The sequence below is a fragment of the Acipenser ruthenus genome, chromosome 3 (assembly GCF_902713425.1).
Source record: "Acipenser ruthenus chromosome 3, fAciRut3.2 maternal haplotype, whole genome shotgun sequence".
Taxonomy (NCBI): Eukaryota; Metazoa; Chordata; class Actinopteri; order Acipenseriformes; family Acipenseridae; genus Acipenser; species Acipenser ruthenus.
In genome coordinates, this window is record NC_081191.1 from 76,385,743 (window position 1) to 76,403,424 (window position 17,682).

Below are 17,682 nucleotides of genomic sequence, written 5' to 3' on the forward strand. Positions count from 1 at the left end.
AGGCTGATTGTGGGGAAGTGCGTTAGGGAAGCATATTTATATTGCTCTGTGCACTGAAGTATAGTTAAAGCACTGTTTATATTTCATGGAAGCCTGTGCAAAATCAATCTGCATTCCCACAGTCAGCCTGAGGAGCCTTTTTAGAAACTATTTTTGTGAAACAGAAAGTAAGCATAGCTAATAATGATCTAAGCAGAAACAACACCAGAGAGCCATATAGAAAACACATAATAGGGCATAAAACAGGGAAAGCTGTGAATATTAGGAAAATGATGATGATATAAAATATGCCCTTGAAATTCCCCTATGGAACGAATAGGAGTCATTTATTTATGCCACCGTACAGTACATGCCTTTCCACAGTAAAGTGTCTCCGACTGAAGTTTCCTAGTTGTCTTTGAACACCAATAATTTAGCATGCGCTGTTTTATTGTTGAGTGGAATATGAATGAGATTAGTGGTGGTTGGTATTCACATAATAAACACTAAAACAGTGTTTCAGTGCTGTATAGACGTTCTATGTCGTTATACGTTAGTGCTTCAGCTTTATTTGGATGATTGCCTTTATCTTGTTTTAATTTCCCGTTCCTCTCCACTTTCTCGGAAATACGAATGTGCCAGCTTTACATCATTTTTTTCAAAACGTATTCACATTTTGTTGATCACTAATGAACATTTCTGTACTGTAGGTGTTATCGTCTGACTGAAAACGCGACATTTTGTGCTTGAATTGAAAGTAAGTGGTCTGGAGGAGTCGAATGGGTCAAAGTTCAAGAATATTTTCCTCTAGAGGAATTAGGAATTATATATATATATGTATATATATATATATATATATATATATAGTATATATATAGTATATATCATCAACATTCTGAATTTTGTTTAAAAGACTACTTGTTTGTTTTTTATCAACTTCTTAAAGCACTGTTTTTTTGTATTCAGTCGATGAAGGACTTGTAGTCCGAAACGTCCTGATAATTGATTTTTAATCAATTATTCTACCTTTTTAAGTACCTGAAATATCCTTTTCTCTTTTTTCTTTTTCATATATATATATATATATATATATATACAGACATGCTCAAATTTGTTGGTACCCTTACAGCTCATTGAAATAATGCTTCATTCCTCCTGAAAAGTGATTAAATTAAAAGCTATTTTATCATGTATACTTGCATGCCTTTGGTATGTCATAGAATAAAGCAAAGAAGCTGTGAAAAGAGATGAATTATTGCTTATTCTACAAAGATATTCTAAAATGGCCTGGACACATTTGTTGGTACCCCTTAGAAAAGATAATAAATAATTGGATTATAGTGATAGTTCAAACTAATTAGTTTCTTTAATTAGTATCACACATGTCTCCAATCTTGTAATCAGTCATTCAGCCTATTTAAATGGAGAAAAGTAGTCACTGTGCTGTTTGGTATCATTGTGTGCACCACACTGAACATGGACCAGAGAAAGCAAAGGAGAGAGTTGTCTGAGGAGATCGGAAAGAAAATAATAGACAAGCATGGTAAAGGTAAAGGCTACAAGACCATCTCCAAGCAGCTTGATGTTCCTGTGACAACAGTTGCAAATATTATTAAGAAGTTTAAGGTCCATGGAACTGTAGCCAACCTCCCTGGGTGTGGCCGCAAGAGGAAAATCGACCCCAGAGTGAACAGAAGGATAGTGCGAATGGTAAAAAAAGAACCAAGGATAACTGCCAAAGAGATACAAGCTGAACTCCAAGGTGAAGGTACGTCAGTTTCTGATCGCACCATCCGTCGCTTTATGAGCGAAAGTGGGCTCCATGGAAGAAGACCCAGGAGGACTCCACTTTTGAAAGAAAAACATAAAAAAGCCAGACTGGAATTTGCTGAAATGCATATTGACAAGCCACAATCCTTCTGGGAGAATGTCCTTTGGACAGATGAGTCAAAACTGGAGCTTTTTGGCAAGTTACATCAGCTCTATGTTCACAGATGAAAAAATGAAGCTTTCAAAGAAAAGAACACCATACCTACAGTGAAACATGGAGGAGGCTCTGTTATGTTTTGGGGCTGCTTTGCTGCGCCTGGCACAGGGTGCCTTGAATCTGTGCAGGGCACAATGAAATCTCAAAACTATCAAGGCATTCTGGAGTCATTCTCAGTCGCAGGTCATGGGTCCTCTAACAGGATAATGACCCAAAACACACAGCTAAAAGCACCCTTGCAAGAATGGATAAGAACAAAACATTGGACTATTCTGAAGTGGCCTTCTATGAGTCCTGATCTGAATCCTATCGAACATCTATGGAAAGAGCTGAAACTTGCAGTCTGGAGAAGGCATCCATCAAACCTGAGACAGCTGGAGCAGTTTGCTCAGGAAGAGTGGGCCAAACTACCTGTTAACAGGTGCAGAAGTCTCATTGAGAGCTACAGAAAACGTTTGATTGCAGTGATTGCCTCTAAAGGTTGTGCAACAAAATATTAGGTTAGCGGTCCCATCATTTTTGTCCATGCCATTTTCATTTGTTTTATTATTTACAATATTATGTTGAATAAAAAATCAAAAGCAAAGTCTCAAAGATTTCTATTAAATATGGAATAAACAATGGTGGATGTCAATTACTTTTGTCAGTTTCAAGTTATTTCAGAGAAAATTGTGCATTCTTTGTTTTTTGTGGAGGGGTACCAACAAATTTGAGCACGTCTGTATATATATATATTATTATTATTTATTTTTTAGTAGACGCCCTTATCCAGGGCGACTTACAATTGTTACAAGATATCACATTATTTTTACATACAATTACCCATTTATACAGTTGGGTTTTTGCTGGAGCAATCTAGGTAAAGTACCTTGCTCAAGGGTACAGCAGCAGTATCTCCCAACTGGGATTGAACCCACGACCCTCCGGTCAAGAGTCTAAAGCCCTAACCACTACTCCACACTGCTGCCCCTATATATATATATATTACAATAAGCCTGTCTTACTGACCAATGCAGGTTTGAACCTTCAGGTCTGTTGAGGCACCCAAACAATAAATCAGACCAGGAATACAATATATTCTACAAGCAGCTTCTGTCGCAGCTAAACAGAATGGGTGAGCCACAGGCTATTACACATTTTAAGTTGTCAGGGAGAAGCTTAAGCTTGATTTTAGTACTGCTTGTAAACCAGAGTATTTAAGACACCGCTGTGTACTTTCAGAAGGTGCAATAACACATTCCATCTATAATATAGAATATTAGCAATTGAATAGCTGTAACTATAAAAGCAACAAAATTAATATTGCAGTGAATTCGAGTGCTAGTAGGCTACAATCTACAGTTAATAATGTTTTGGTATTAATAATATTTTACAACCTCCAGAGCAGATTCTAAAAACTGTCTTTTATATTTCACTGTATCAGATTCTGATTTCTCTTTTTCTGTAGGTATTGTTTGCTTATTCATGTTAACTAAGCCTGCGTGTAAATTGATGATGTTAATTAACTGCTGCCTACTGTCATATACAAATTACCACAATTATCTATTATCAATGGAGTTCAGTGAGAACTTAGAATTCTACTTTTTTCCCCAGCTACTGTATATATGTATTGTTATTGTGTGGATAATTTAGTCTCTCTCTCTCTCTCTCTCTCTCTCTCTCTCTCTCTCTCTCTCTCTCTCTCTCTCTCTCTCTCTCTCTCTCTCTCTCTCTCTCTCTCTCTCATATATTAACTCAATGAATGTGAGCTGAAAGAGTTGTGATGGTCTTAAAAAAACACGCCCCTTAAAACGAGATGGAACCAATTATTTAGGTTTGCAGGGAAGGATAGTTTGATTCATTGTTTCATTTTCTATATCTTACCATACAACTCACCACACATTATTGTGCAAATACAAATTATAACACGTTCTTAATACTAAGCTATTGAATTTAATTATAATGAGTTAAGAAACAAGCAATCGAATTTGTATGTCGCCCCCTTCCCCCCTAGTTTTCCAACTCAAATCTTTTCGAGCTGATGCTGACAGTACCATTTGAATTGCTGCTGGAAGACCAGAAGAGGCTGCAGTACAAGTACAAATCAGTTTATTTATTAAAATAAATTATATACACCAGCCCTTTACTTTGCAGACAACAGGTAAGGCGATAATCATTATTTATATTTTTCAATTATAGATGAACTCAATAAGGGAGCAAAATACTGTACCGGTATTGCAAGTCGTTATGGATTTAGCTCCAGCAAAACAAACCGAGCTCTTTTCTGTCTCCCCCGGTCTTACTAGTTTTTGTACCCTAAAATATGCTTACTGGCAAACGACACAGAAATGTATTACTTGTATTTTTTTTTCTCGTGAATTAATCTGCAGTTTCATCTTTCAATCTTCATACGCTGCCTGTTCTCGGTTTACACAGCATTGTTTTTGGCTGTGTTTCCTCATAATACATTTTTATTTTAAGTTGTATTGTTGTGTTTAAATCAGGTTTACAGTTAGATAACTTTTGTATAAATTGTGTTGCAACCGTCATATTGAGGTAATACAGCTTATGAGAAAACCACGACTGACTCGTGAAAACATAGTTAGGCACCAAACAAACGGTAATCTTCAAAGGAATTCAGAATGAATTAGTCTGTACTTCTCGATAGAGTATGGTCCTTAAAAATGCGAGGAAGTTTATTCCAATGTTCCTGTCTATAAACAGACTGCCCTGTGAATTGTGCAGCATAACAAATGTATTGTGCCAACTACACACATACTATGTTTAATACTAGCCTAGTATTGTATGTTTTGACACATTTTTGAGACGTGCAGAGAGATACGAAACAAACAATGAGCGACATTTACATCATTCAATGATCATAAAAAAGCTTAATTTAAGGATGTTTTACAGGATACAAACAACGGTGAACTCGAGGAATCTAGCATATTGAGAATCTCTGAACAACCCCGGTATCAATTGGATTGTTCATTAAAAAAAAAAAAAAAAATCAACAACATGATTAAAATGTAATTAACATTGTTTAAAGAATACTCAAACGAGTGTGTGTGAGCACCCTACTGCTAGTGTAATGAAAACAGAATACCTTTTGAGACAACTTGACCCAAGATGTAACCTTCTGTGTCCTCATGTGACTCAGGGAGATTACGATACATCTGTGTTCTGCCATTTATTTTCCTGAGAGGATTTTATTAAGTTTCATAATTGGAAACTTCTGGAAGCTGTGATGTGAACTGTACCTGATCTAAAGAGCATTAGTGGGTTAGAAGTAAGGAAGTACTCCTTCAGTTAAACTGACAGCAGTGCTCAATGCTAATTCAGTGCATGACTGGATTGTTAACTAGGTATTAACCTATTCATGTTATGACTTAAGATGTTGCAAATGCAAGACTCTCTCTCTCTCTCTCTCTCTCTCTCTCTCTCTCTCTCTCTCTCTCTCTCTGATATACTCTAATATGCACACGGCCCGAGTGCGTTATAAGTCATGTTCTGTAATTAATTTAACAGAACATGAATTACAAAACATTATACAAAAGAAATAACGTTTTGAAGTTCAAAACATTTTGTTGTTTAGTTATTTACTTATGCTGTATCAACAATATTTAAACAAAATATTTGGCAAATCACACCCATAAAACCTATTTTGCTCCAGAAACGTTGGCGACCTGTTGCACTGGTAGTAGTATATTAGCCTACTTCATTATAAGTACAACACGAAGATATTCGTGCCAAAAATGTTTACATTTTTTTCATTCGCGAAAAACGCTTAATAAGAGACTCGCAAATATTTATGGCTTTACAGTTTAGAAAGTCATATTTACTATCCAACCTTGCCTCTCATTATTTTGATTGACCCATATATTAAATGTATACTCAAGAAAAAACAGCATTCATACTTACGTCTGCGCAGCGCTGCTAAGAATGCTTCGGAGAAAACTGGAACATTTTTATTTATTTATTTATTTTTTGACAAGATAAAATTCTAAAGGTGTTTGTCCAGGTCTTTTTCAGTTACCTGCTGAAATTCTGTCGGTTCTCCCACTAAACGCAAATATGCCTTTGTGAGGTTTATGGGAGTAAGTGTTTTTCTTGTATTTTCATTTTCTGCTGGCTTAAAAATATTTGTTGGCGTGAACCTTTTTTTTTTTATTGACCATATCTTTGTTTTGAATGTAGCTTTTTATTGTTGGCTTTACACAGTGCTTGTTGTAATAATTGGTAAATACAGTGGCTGTTGACATGAAGCACTGAAGAAGGTGATGAAGGAAGGAATATATATATATATATATATATATATATATATATATATTAGTCACATTCATAGGTATGAACGTAACTAATATCAGGATACATGTTTTGCAGTTTAGGGGTCTATTGCCATGGTTTATATATATATATATATATATATATATATATATATATATATATATATATATATATATATATATATATATATATATCAAATAAAAGACGTCTGTACCTGGAAAATTCATTATACCCATTTGAACTTCTTCCCAGAGCTGGAACATTTTCCTGGAATTCCAATCTGATGAAACTATAGTTTTTCTTTGCATAACAAGTTTCATTTATGATACAAATTAATCTTGGCATGTAAATTCCAGTTTTTTTTTGTACATTAAAATGTTTACAGTCTTGTCATTTGTTGGAAAGATGCACACTAAGTAATCAAGTTAGTAATGTTTAACCCTTTGACACCTAGGTAGAATGCCCATATTTTAGGCTTGAATATGACCACTTTGTGTTTAGTGCTTGTAGTTTGGCAACCTTACATCAGAAATTAAAACCCAATATATCTATAGAAAGGCCTTTAGTAGCTGTTTCCAATGATATAATTAGGGCTTCTGATTTTCGGTTTTAACCGATAAAACCAGATAAAACACCTCCAATACAAAAAAAAATGAAATCGGTGGATAGCCAATAAACACTGGAAAAACTGTGGAAATGGTTAATCAATTCACGTTGACTTTACCCTTTTCCCACTGAAAAATAAAACGTTCTACAAAAATAATAATAAATACAGTCCCACCTTCCTGACTTGTATCTATCATTGATTCGTTCTGAATACTTTAAACCCGCCCCAACTACTAGGTGACAGCCCATTCCTACATTTCTATTGGAGACTCCGCTTGCAAGATTTAAAACGAGATTAAAATCAGGAGGGAGGCTTGAAATGTACAAAAATGCCTACACACAAAAACCCCAGAAGAATGTGCCCGTGACCATAGGGATGTCATTGTGGAAGACAATAAAAGAAAGAAGGTACTTAAGTGTGCAAGTACTGTCTTTTTACTACTATACATATTTTGACAGAAATAAAATGCTCAAGCATTTTGAAATGTAACCGAAAACACAAATTTCATACAGTATATCAAAAACAAAAGCCCTGAAAAAAAACATTTACATAAAACTCGAAAATAGCGAAAAATAAGCACAGAAAAACAGAAGCCATGGATATAATGCATTTTGTTGTGAAATGTATTATATGTTTTTTATATAAACTGCACAGCCAAAAAATAATTGAAAAATGTATAATAATAAATAACATTTTTAAAAACGGCCAATTTCGACCCATTTCCAAGTTAGATATAAAAAAAAATATCAGCATATGACAGATGCAAAATTCTATGAGGATTTCAAATAAAAAAATCAGATTTCAAATATCTTCTACTGGTCTGTATGCCAAAATTCTCAAAAACGTCCTTATTTTCAGAACTGTCAGCTATTTTATGAAAATAGTCCAGACTAAGCAAAATATCACAAAGTACATTGCCACATCTTATGTAAAACCTTTTATCATGGTGTGGCAGAGTGGTGGGCAATTCACTGACACACACGGTGAGACGGAAGGTTTAATTGAAAACACCGCATTGGTGCCCAATTATTATTTTCTATGTTTTCTTTTAGCCCGCAGAGGGCACTGTTGTGTGTGGCTTGAATATCGGCAACAGTAAGCAGGACCACAGAAATACCAATACTAGTAAACAATTAAATGCTGGCGCACTCACAGCCGCTCTGAAATAGTAAATAACAAAAGGCGAAAGAAAAAGGGAAAATAAAACACAGTTATAAAACTACAAAATAAAGGTGCTGCTTACGCAGTGCCCCCACTGCCGCTAAGCCGGTCATCTCCATCCTACGCTGTTATGCACTATACACAGGGGTCCCCGTCTACTCATACACGTTCCCTCGGATACGTAACTGTTTATGACTTTGCTATAGTTTTAGCTGCTGTTTCAAACCTGTCAAATTGAGCTTGTAGGCTTGCCACAAATTCCTTCAGCGAGCCTATCAAATTTACAGCAGTAACTAGGTCTAGCTCAACAGCCTGAAGAGCGTTACTTGTTGACTGAAACGTCTATAGAATTGTGTTCCAAAAGTTGCAAAGAAAAGCAATTTCGAGCTTGTCCATTTTGCTGTGCAGAGATCGAGCATCATTTCACATGTTTTGGTTCTGTTTTGAATCATCAGCTACAGATTCCTGGATATTGCCATAATTAAGACAAAGTTCTCTTATAGCTTGGGAATGGTCATACCATCTAGTACCAGACAGATCTTTCAGTGTCTCAATTCTCTTGTCGTTTGGATCTAATCCTGCTGTAACAACTTGCCAGCGATGAGTTGATGAAGAGCAGAAATTAAAAAGAAACTGAAGAAACCCCCAAAAATATTTGCCTCCAAGCAGCAGTTTACACTAGTAACCCCAACTAAATTGAGAGAATGAGCAGCACACGGACCCCACTGTATTAGTGGATTAATCTCCTGAATTTGTGCTTGTAAACCTTTATGTGTTCCGGACATTGCATTGCTGCAACACTGACCTCTGCAATTAGATATGTCAGTGTTCATCTCCTGTAAAACTGTTGGAACAAAATCAACAGTACTCCTTACAGGCAGTAATTTCAGAAAATGTTCTTGGATCTGCCCATCTTGCAATACATAGTGCACAATGAACTCAAGCTGGTCAACATGGGATATGTCTGGAGTGGAATCTACACTAATTGCAAAGTACATTGCATTCTGCAACTGACTGATTATTTCACAAAGTACTTTTTGCCCCATTTAAAGAAATAAATTCTTCTCAAACAGTCGATGATAGGTACGAAGGCTTTCCTTTACTAGATTCCCAAATAATTACCATTATTAAGGGAACCAAGAGCTTCATTATGTCCTCTAAAGGAAAGACCATGCTCAGCAAGAAACTTTACAACTGCAACAACCCGTCTAAGCAAGTCTCTCCAATATGCCCGCTCATTTTCAAACTGTTTTTTCAGATCAGTCTATCGGGCCTTTGGCTTTGTGTCCGGGAAATCCAAGTAACCGTTACTATTCGATGAGAAACGCTACTGTTGTGCTCTAGAACGTGAATTGTAGCATGTTTCCAGTCATTAAATCCAGAATCACTAAATGCAGTTGCACAAGATATATCTCCAAATAATCGGCATTACAAAACCGAACACTGACCCTGCTTGACTGTTTGTCATTTGTCTTTGTTAGATGGCTAAGCACTAGCCAGGAGCTGTCGTTACAAGCCAGCACTAAACCTGGACTGCACTACACCACTGTTTCACAAACTGTCTTTCACCACACATGCACAACAGCACTCATTATCAGAAGTGACCATGGCTGTGTTGTGTGTTAATTATTAGTGTTTTATTGTTTCGGGACTGAAACCCTTGTTTTGCACGGAGCGATACACATTGCTGTGTAGAGCCTGTGCTTATTACTTAAGTGTTGTTGACACGCAACCCAGCCAAATAAAGGAGCTGTTTTATTGAACTTTCACTGTCTTGTGTGTGTTATTCCTGAACACTTAACCAACTACACCTGCGCACGGCAAGCCACTTTGCCACACCACTATCTTTTTTTTTTACACACTGGCCCCTCTTGAAGTTCTTCCAATTCGCTTTCTACAAGTTGCTCTTCGTTGACTATATCGGGTTGCTCTTTTTCATTTTCTGCATTCTTTTTTTCTTTTTCATCATCCATTTCAGTTACCATTTGTTATTTTTTAGCAGTCATTTTAATGTTTCAGCCTCTCGAAGTGCTTAAAATGGAAAACCCACCCCTTCAACTCTCTGATTGGTTAAATGTAGTGTCAAGACGTAACACAGCAACACAGCTGTCATGTGATTCCAAGACTTTTTTTTTCACCCAGCAAGCGCAAGTGATCTAGTCTGCTAGCAGCACAATCATTCCTTATCGTTAAAGGTACAGTAACATCTGCAAGATGGGCAGCTCTGGGTTTTTCAGCTGGGCGGCGACAGCTACTTATCCGGGCGACCCGCCCGACTGAAAAGGCCTGGGGAGAACCCTGTTATATAGAATACTTTTTTTTCTCTTTTTCAGTATACTGTACCACTGTAGCCAACTGGAAGCATTTTTTTCCAGCTGGGAAGTATATTCCCAATGGCGGTAAATATAGTAGATGTGTTTGTCAGTGTGTAAGTATGTATGTTCAGTCTGTCATTCCAGTTTTATATAAACCCCAATACTGAACTTGTCTACATTTGTATTTATAGATGTGTATGTTCATGTCACATCTATTGTATATCCATGCCAGTCTCAGTTAACCTTGAACAGTATTTTAATGCAATAACAATAAGAACCACCTATAATTTTTTATAACTGTATAACCGTGTGTCGTGTAACTGCTTTTCTGTTCCAGTTGCCTGCCTTATTTGTAATGTAGGCTAGATCAGCCAATGTGTCTATAGAAGTAAGAGCCAATTGCTATTAATCTTCCTCTTTGGATCATCTTTTCTTTTGTTTTTCTGTCAGTACGCTACTTTGCACTAGACTGGGCTGGCGCTTACTTCGATAAAGACACTTTGACGACTATTGAAGAAATCCATAAATTTGCATTTTACATAAGGGTGTAGTAACTACTGTTAAAGACTTTGTAGCACTTACCACTACCATGTATCGACGTATTCTGCAATAGCCAGTTTTCTGACAAACAGGTTTGCACTGTATTTTTCTTCACCTGGGATCTCGCATCAATCCTGCGACGTTATGCAATTTACTGAGGCAGTAAGCTGCCAAACAGTGATCTTTAGCTAAAGTTGCAGACGCTGCTAATACCCGTTATTCTCAGATAAATAATTAATAACACCCCCCGACTATCACCTGCCGTGAGAAGGCTAAAACAAGATTTGAAACGAAGAGAACTGTCCATTCCAAATCTCCTGGAGTTATAGTTTTAATAAAGCACCATTAATAACATCTGTAGATGGTCTGATCATAAAAATTGCTTTAGGCTATAAAGTGCCGTGAAAAAGTATTTGCCCCCTGTCTGATTTTCTGCATTTTTGCACATTTTTCACATTGTATTTGGTCAGATTTTTTGTGGGTTGTAGTAGTATATAGAGGGAGTCTGTGAGAAATAATGACACCAAAGTTTGGTGGTGCTTTCATTTGTTTGGTGTGCAAGGTAATCAAACATGCAATCTTCAGGTGTGATAAAGTTATTGCCCTCCCTAGTTAACTCAACCCAATTAAAGGGATAATTAGGGTCAGCTGTTTGAGTACTTTGGTTAACAACCAGGCCTGATTTGGGCCAGCTCTGCCCAATATAAATCTGATTAACTTTGGACCTTACCATCAGAGTGAAGTTGTCAGCACACAAGTTCTAGAGGCACATCATACCACGAACAAAAGAAATTCCTGAAGACCTCCGGAAAAAAGTTGTTGATGCCTATCAGTCTGGAAGGGTTACAAAGCCATTTCTAAGGCTCTGGGGCTCCACCGAACCACAGTCAGAGCCATATTGTCCAAATGGAGAAAGTTTGGGACAGTAGTGAATCTTCCCAGGAGTGGCCGTCCTGCCAAAATCTCTCCAAGAGCAAGGCATAAAATCGTCCAGGAAGTCACAACGAACCCTAGAACAACATCCTCGGCTAAGGTCAGTGTTCATGACTCCACCATCAGGAAGACACTGGACAAAAATGGGATTCATGGCAGACTAGCAAGGCGGAAACCATTGCTCACTAAGAAGAACATGAATCTCAAGTTTGCCAAAAAGCACCTGGATGATTCTCAAGAGTTCTGGAACAATGTTCTATGGACAGATGAGTCAAAAGTGGAACTTTTTGGCCGACATGGGCCCCGTTATGTCTGGCGAAAACCAAACACTGCATTCCACAGTAAGAACCTCATACCAACGGTCAAGCATGGTGGTGGTAGTGTCATGGTTTGGGGATGCTTTGCTGCATCAGGACCTGGACGCCTTGCCATCATTGAATGAACCATGAATTCTGCTCTGTATCAGAGAATTCTACAGGAGAATGTCAGGCCATCCGTCCGTGAGGTGAAGCTGAAGTGCAGCTGGGTCATGCAGCAAGACAATGATCCGAAACACACAAGCAAGTCTACATCAGAATGGTTGAAGAACAAGAAATTTAAAGTTTTGGAATGGCCAAGTCAAAGTCCAGACCTAAACCCCATTGAGATGTTGTAGCAGGACCTGAAAAGAGCAGTTCATGCTCGAAAACCCACAAATGTCACTGAGTTGAAGCAGTTCTGCATGAAGGAGTGGGCCAAAATTCCTCCACGGCTCAGTGAGAGACTAATCAATAACTACAGGAAGCGTTTGGTTGCAGTTATTGCTGCTAAAGGTGGCATAACCATTTATTTAAAAAATCACTCAATGCTTAAAATGTTGTTAAATAGATCGGTACAGTATATATATATATATATATATATATATATATATGTGTGTGTGTGTGTATGTGTGTGTGTATATATATATATATATATATATATATATATATATATATATATATATATATATTATATATATATACACACACACATATAATATATATTTTTTTTAAAGCCAACAATCCTCTCTAGTGACCCATTACATACTGTTGTGGGTATCTACTAAACCACCTGTTCCACTCAAATGTTGTCATTTTAGTTTAAAGCAAACGGGAAATGGAAGGGGAGAGAAGGATTATGAGTGTAATGTATAGTAACAGAATTCAGGAACAGTGCATTAGCTTTCTGTTTATTCTTACCTAGAGAATTTATGTTTAGTTTACCCAACTAACTCTTAATCGTTGTGTCAGTCTTCAATTAGACAACTAAGTAATAGTATACAGAAAGGAATCAGTTATCAGCAGCTTTATAATTGAAACGGCTGAAGTGGTAATATACTTTTTTCTAAGTAGAGAGGTGTGCCGAATCATCAATGACGTGCTTCTCTTTTTCTAATACTGTACTCAGTCCATTGGCTAAACTGCAAAGGTTTGGCGTTGTTATCGTTTTTACTGTACTGAGCCCTTGTGGATAAGGAAATCTGTTCCAGCTGCAGCAATTAAAGAAACTGGCAGAGGTTATTATGAGTGAGCCTTTAGACTACACTTGTATCCCTTGGCGTGTAAAGTGTATTTAGCTCACTTCATAAAACTTGCCATATAAGCCCTTCTTTTTGGGACACATGATCATTCATCTACTGCTTAATAAACAAACACTTGAATTACTGCATTGGAAAAGGTGTGTCACCTGGAACTGCGGTTGTAAAGTAAGACTCATTATTGGACAGGCTGTGGAGATGAAAAACCAGAGAAAAATCTAAGACCAAAAAATCTATTCTTGAGTTGGAATGTGTTACAGCAACTTAAAAAAAGCAAATGTTTTACAAAAGAAGGCTGTGTGGGTCAATGGTTAAAGAAACGGGCTTGTAACCAGGAGGTCCCCGGGTCAAATCCCACCTTAGCCACTGACTCATTGTGTGACCCTGAGCAAGTCACTTTACCTCCTTGTGCTCCGTCTTTCGGGCGAGACGTAATTGTAAGTGACTCTGCAGCTGATGCATAGTTCACACAGCCTAGTCTGCTAAATAAATAAATAATAACAACATAACAGTTTATTGTGATACATTAACCCTTTGCGGTCCATTTATTAATCGCGCGTCAGGCACGCCAGGTCTAATTAATTTTCACACGCGCAGTTAATTTTATACGCGCTGTTTAAAAGTATTTTTTTTCACAGTCAAACGGGTTTAAATGGCCCTGCATATCAACAAAGCACACACTAGGCATCTCCAGCCCCTCCCCAGCCTTTTGTTTGCTATAGCGTTCAGCTGTGTAAGAAATAAATAATAATAATAATAATAGTCGTACATACCGATCGATCATCTCCAGATCACTCGTTTTATCACCAAACTCCTCAATAATGCGATCCAAGTCATTATTTTATTACTATAACATCTGAAAAAAGCTCTGCAAATGTCCATGATAGTCTCAGTGCGCTGACGCACTTAGCCAGCTTGTTTATTATGGACGCCCATTATCTGATACCTGATACCATGTATGACTATTCATGAAATACGCCTTTTTTTTTTTTTTTTTTTTTTTTCCGACTTGTCTCGGCTCCTGTCGCTACCACTCGGCAATTGAATGGTTTTCTCGGCTTTTTCCGGAGAAAAAACGACTAAACACCCGTTTATTGCGTTGCTATAATGATGTCGGACCCAGTCCGACAAAGGACCTGTGAGGAATAATTGCAATGTCGGACCCAGTCCGACAATGGACCGCAAAGGGTTTTAAGGGCCCCATTTAGCAATGTTCGCAAACCCCTAAGGCAAGCGCAAAACACTTTTGCAAACAGTTAGCGCAACAGAATCAGGCGCACGTGTGGGCAAACAGACTTTGCCCACATATGTGATTTAGCAACACATGTTTCTGTGCCCACTTGGCAAGTTAGCATCAGCTCTTGACATGGAACTTGGGGAGTGTCCTCATAAATACAAATGTAGCGATTTAGCAAACCATCAACAGCATTAGCATTTGCGTTTCAGTAGACATGTGAAAACCAGGTCTAAACTCTGCACAAATTACATGGTTGACGAAAAATAACGGTGAAACTACCAGGGAAGCTTACTGTAGCATAATACATGCACCAACACAGAATAGGCACTTCTAAGTAAATCGTAAGGGGACCTATTCTGTCAACGTGCAAGTAGTGTGTCAGCTGTGATGCCAACAATTACATCACAAATGTGTATGCAAACTATCGTTGCTCCGCTCATGACTTGTTTATCCTCGCTAATTTGCAGGTGGCAGCTGCATTTCAGCGGTATGACAGTCTGAGAGGCTGGTTGACAGGGGACAACAGGTATCTACTGAAGCGGTGGCTACTGAGACCGCTGCTCAACCCCACGACCCCTGCCGAAGGTATAATCGTACATTTTAAATGTGCTCGTACTGTAATTGAGCAAACATTTGGAAACCTCAAAATGTGATTATGTTTGGAAATCTTTGGATGTCTCTGGGGAAACACTACAGTACACTCCTCAGAAGGTTAGCAATATCACCGTGGGTTGCTGTGTTTTACGCAACATAGCTCTCTGTAATTGACGTTGAACTTACAGAGAAAGATTACAGGTTTTGAAGGAAGCAGCTGCTGAACTTGAAGCACCAGTGTTGGAGGTAGCAGATGCTGCAAGTGCCAGGCAGGTCAGACAAAGCCTTTTAGACAGGGGTTCACAGGTACGCATGCGGACCAATAAAAAAATGCAGACTTTGTTGTTGTTGTCTAAGACGCAAATGCGTACCATCAGTATATTTTTAACAGGAAAGCATTTATAATAAAGTCAGCGACGGTGCTCACGTTTCAAAGGTGAGCTATACACGCCTAACCTTAAGGAAAACTCCTGATTCAAATATTTTCGTCCCGACCCCGACCCCGACTCTGTTGCTCGCTCGCTCGCTCGCTCAGCAAGTGAAACAGAAAGAAATATTTATGTAACTTATTTTTGCTTATAGATTACTTTTTTATTTTGTAAGTATTCACTTTCCCCCTAGACTGCTAAAAAATGTAACCTTGTTGAGGCGCTTGTGTCTTCCTTTTTTTTGGTTTCAAAATTCCTTCCGTTCGCTATTGCAGACGCACAGGTCCTTTTAAAGGGAATGTTGAATCCTTATTGGTTGTAACCTTACTTCCCCCACTTTGATTGGCTGGGCGCATGATTCACTATTTGATGTGAGTTAGTCCACGCATGAGACCCGACTTCTAAATCACGTTATCACAGCGCTTCACAAACGCAGTCATTTTTGCCCTAGCGACAGCGGCTGCACACATATTTGCTAAATAGGGCCATAAGTGATAAAATACAATATAAGGGTACTACACCGGTAGTTAATGGCTCAATAAAACTGCTCCACAAGATTTGTTGAAAGTTGAAGTTTGACATGTCTATGAAATGTACATAGAAGCAAGAATACTGAATATTTGGGAGATATATACAGTGCCGTAAAAAAGTATTTGTCCCCTGTCTGATTTTCTGCATTTGTGCATATTTTTTGACACTGAATGTTATCAGATCTTCAACCAAAACCTAATATTAGATCAAAGGGACCCTGAGTGAACAAATAACACAAAAATTTGATACATATTTCATTTATTTATTAAAGAAAGTTATGCAACACCCAATGCCCCAGTGTGTAAAAGTAATCGGCCCCTTAGACTCAATAACTGGTTACGCCTCCTTTAGCAGCAATAACTGCAACCAAACGCTTCCTGTAGTTATTGATTAGTCTCTCACTGAGCCGTGGAGGAATTTTGGCCCACTCCTTCATGCAGAACTGCTTCAACTCAGTGACATTTGTGGGTTTTCGAGCATGAACTGCTCTTTTCAGGTCCTGCCACAACATCTCAATGGGGTTTAGGTCTGGACTTTGACTAGGCCATTCCAAAACTTAAAATTTCTTGTTCTTCAACCATTCTGATGTAAACTTGCTTGTGTGTTTCGGATCATTGTCTTGCTGCATGACCCAGCTGCACTTCAGCTTCACCTCACGGACGGATGGCCTGACATTCTCCTGTAGAATTCTCTGATACAGAGCAGAATTCATGGTTCCTTCAATGATGGCAAGGCGTCCAGGTCCTGATGCAGCAAAGCTTCCCCAAACCATGACACTACCACCACCATGCTTGACCGTTGGTATGAGGTTCTTACTGTGGAATGCAGTGGGTTTTCGCCAGACATAACACGGCCCATGTCGGCCAAAAAGTTCCACTTTTGACTCATCTAGAACATTGTTCCAGAACTCTTGAGGATCATCCAGGTGTTTTTTGGCAAACTTGAGACGAGCATTCATGTTCTTCTTAGTGAACAATGGTTTCCGCTTTGCTACTCTGCCATGAATCCCATTTTTGCCCAGTGTCTTTCTGATGGTGGAGTCATGAACACTGACCTTAGCTGAGGTGAGAGAGGCCTGCAGATCCCTGGATGTTGTTCTAGGGTTCTTTGTGACTTCCTGGACGATTTTACGCCTTGCTCTTGGAGAGATTTTGGCAGGACGGCCACTCCTGGGAAGATTCACTACTGTCCCAAACTTTCTCCATTTGGACAATATGGCTCTGACTGTGGTTCGGTGGAGCCCCAGAGCCTTAGAAATGGCTTTGTAACCCTTTCCAGACTGATAGGCATCAACAACTTTTTTCCGGAGGGCTTCAGGAATTTCTTTTGTTCGTGGCATGATGTGCCTCTAGAACCTGTGTGCTGAGAATTTCACTCTGATGGTAAGGGCCAAAGTTAGTCAGATTTATATTGGGCAGGGCTGGCCCAAATCAGGCCTGGTTGTTAACCAAAGTACTCAAACAGCTGACCCTAATTATCCCTTTAATTGGGTTGAGTTAACTAGGGGAGGGCAATAACTTTTTCACACCTGAAGATTGCATGTTTGATT

The 17,682-nt window shown here is 38.4% G+C and overlaps 1 protein-coding gene across 2 annotated transcripts in view; it reads left to right on the forward strand.

The window, feature by feature from the left end:
• Window positions 1-3,845: 3,845 nt before the first annotated feature.
• LOC117394248 (protein FAM110B-like) overlaps window positions 3,846-17,682 on the forward strand; it is a 64,707-nt gene continuing 50,870 nt past the window's right edge. Inside the window, exons 1-2 of one of the 2 annotated variants that reach the window (XM_059017043.1) lie at window positions 3,846-4,106; window positions 15,048-15,165. The gene's annotated coding sequence lies outside the window, so the exon portion shown is untranslated. The remainder of the gene's footprint in view (window positions 4,107-15,047; window positions 15,166-17,682) is intronic. The other variant, XM_033992353.3, reaches the window with a different exon arrangement.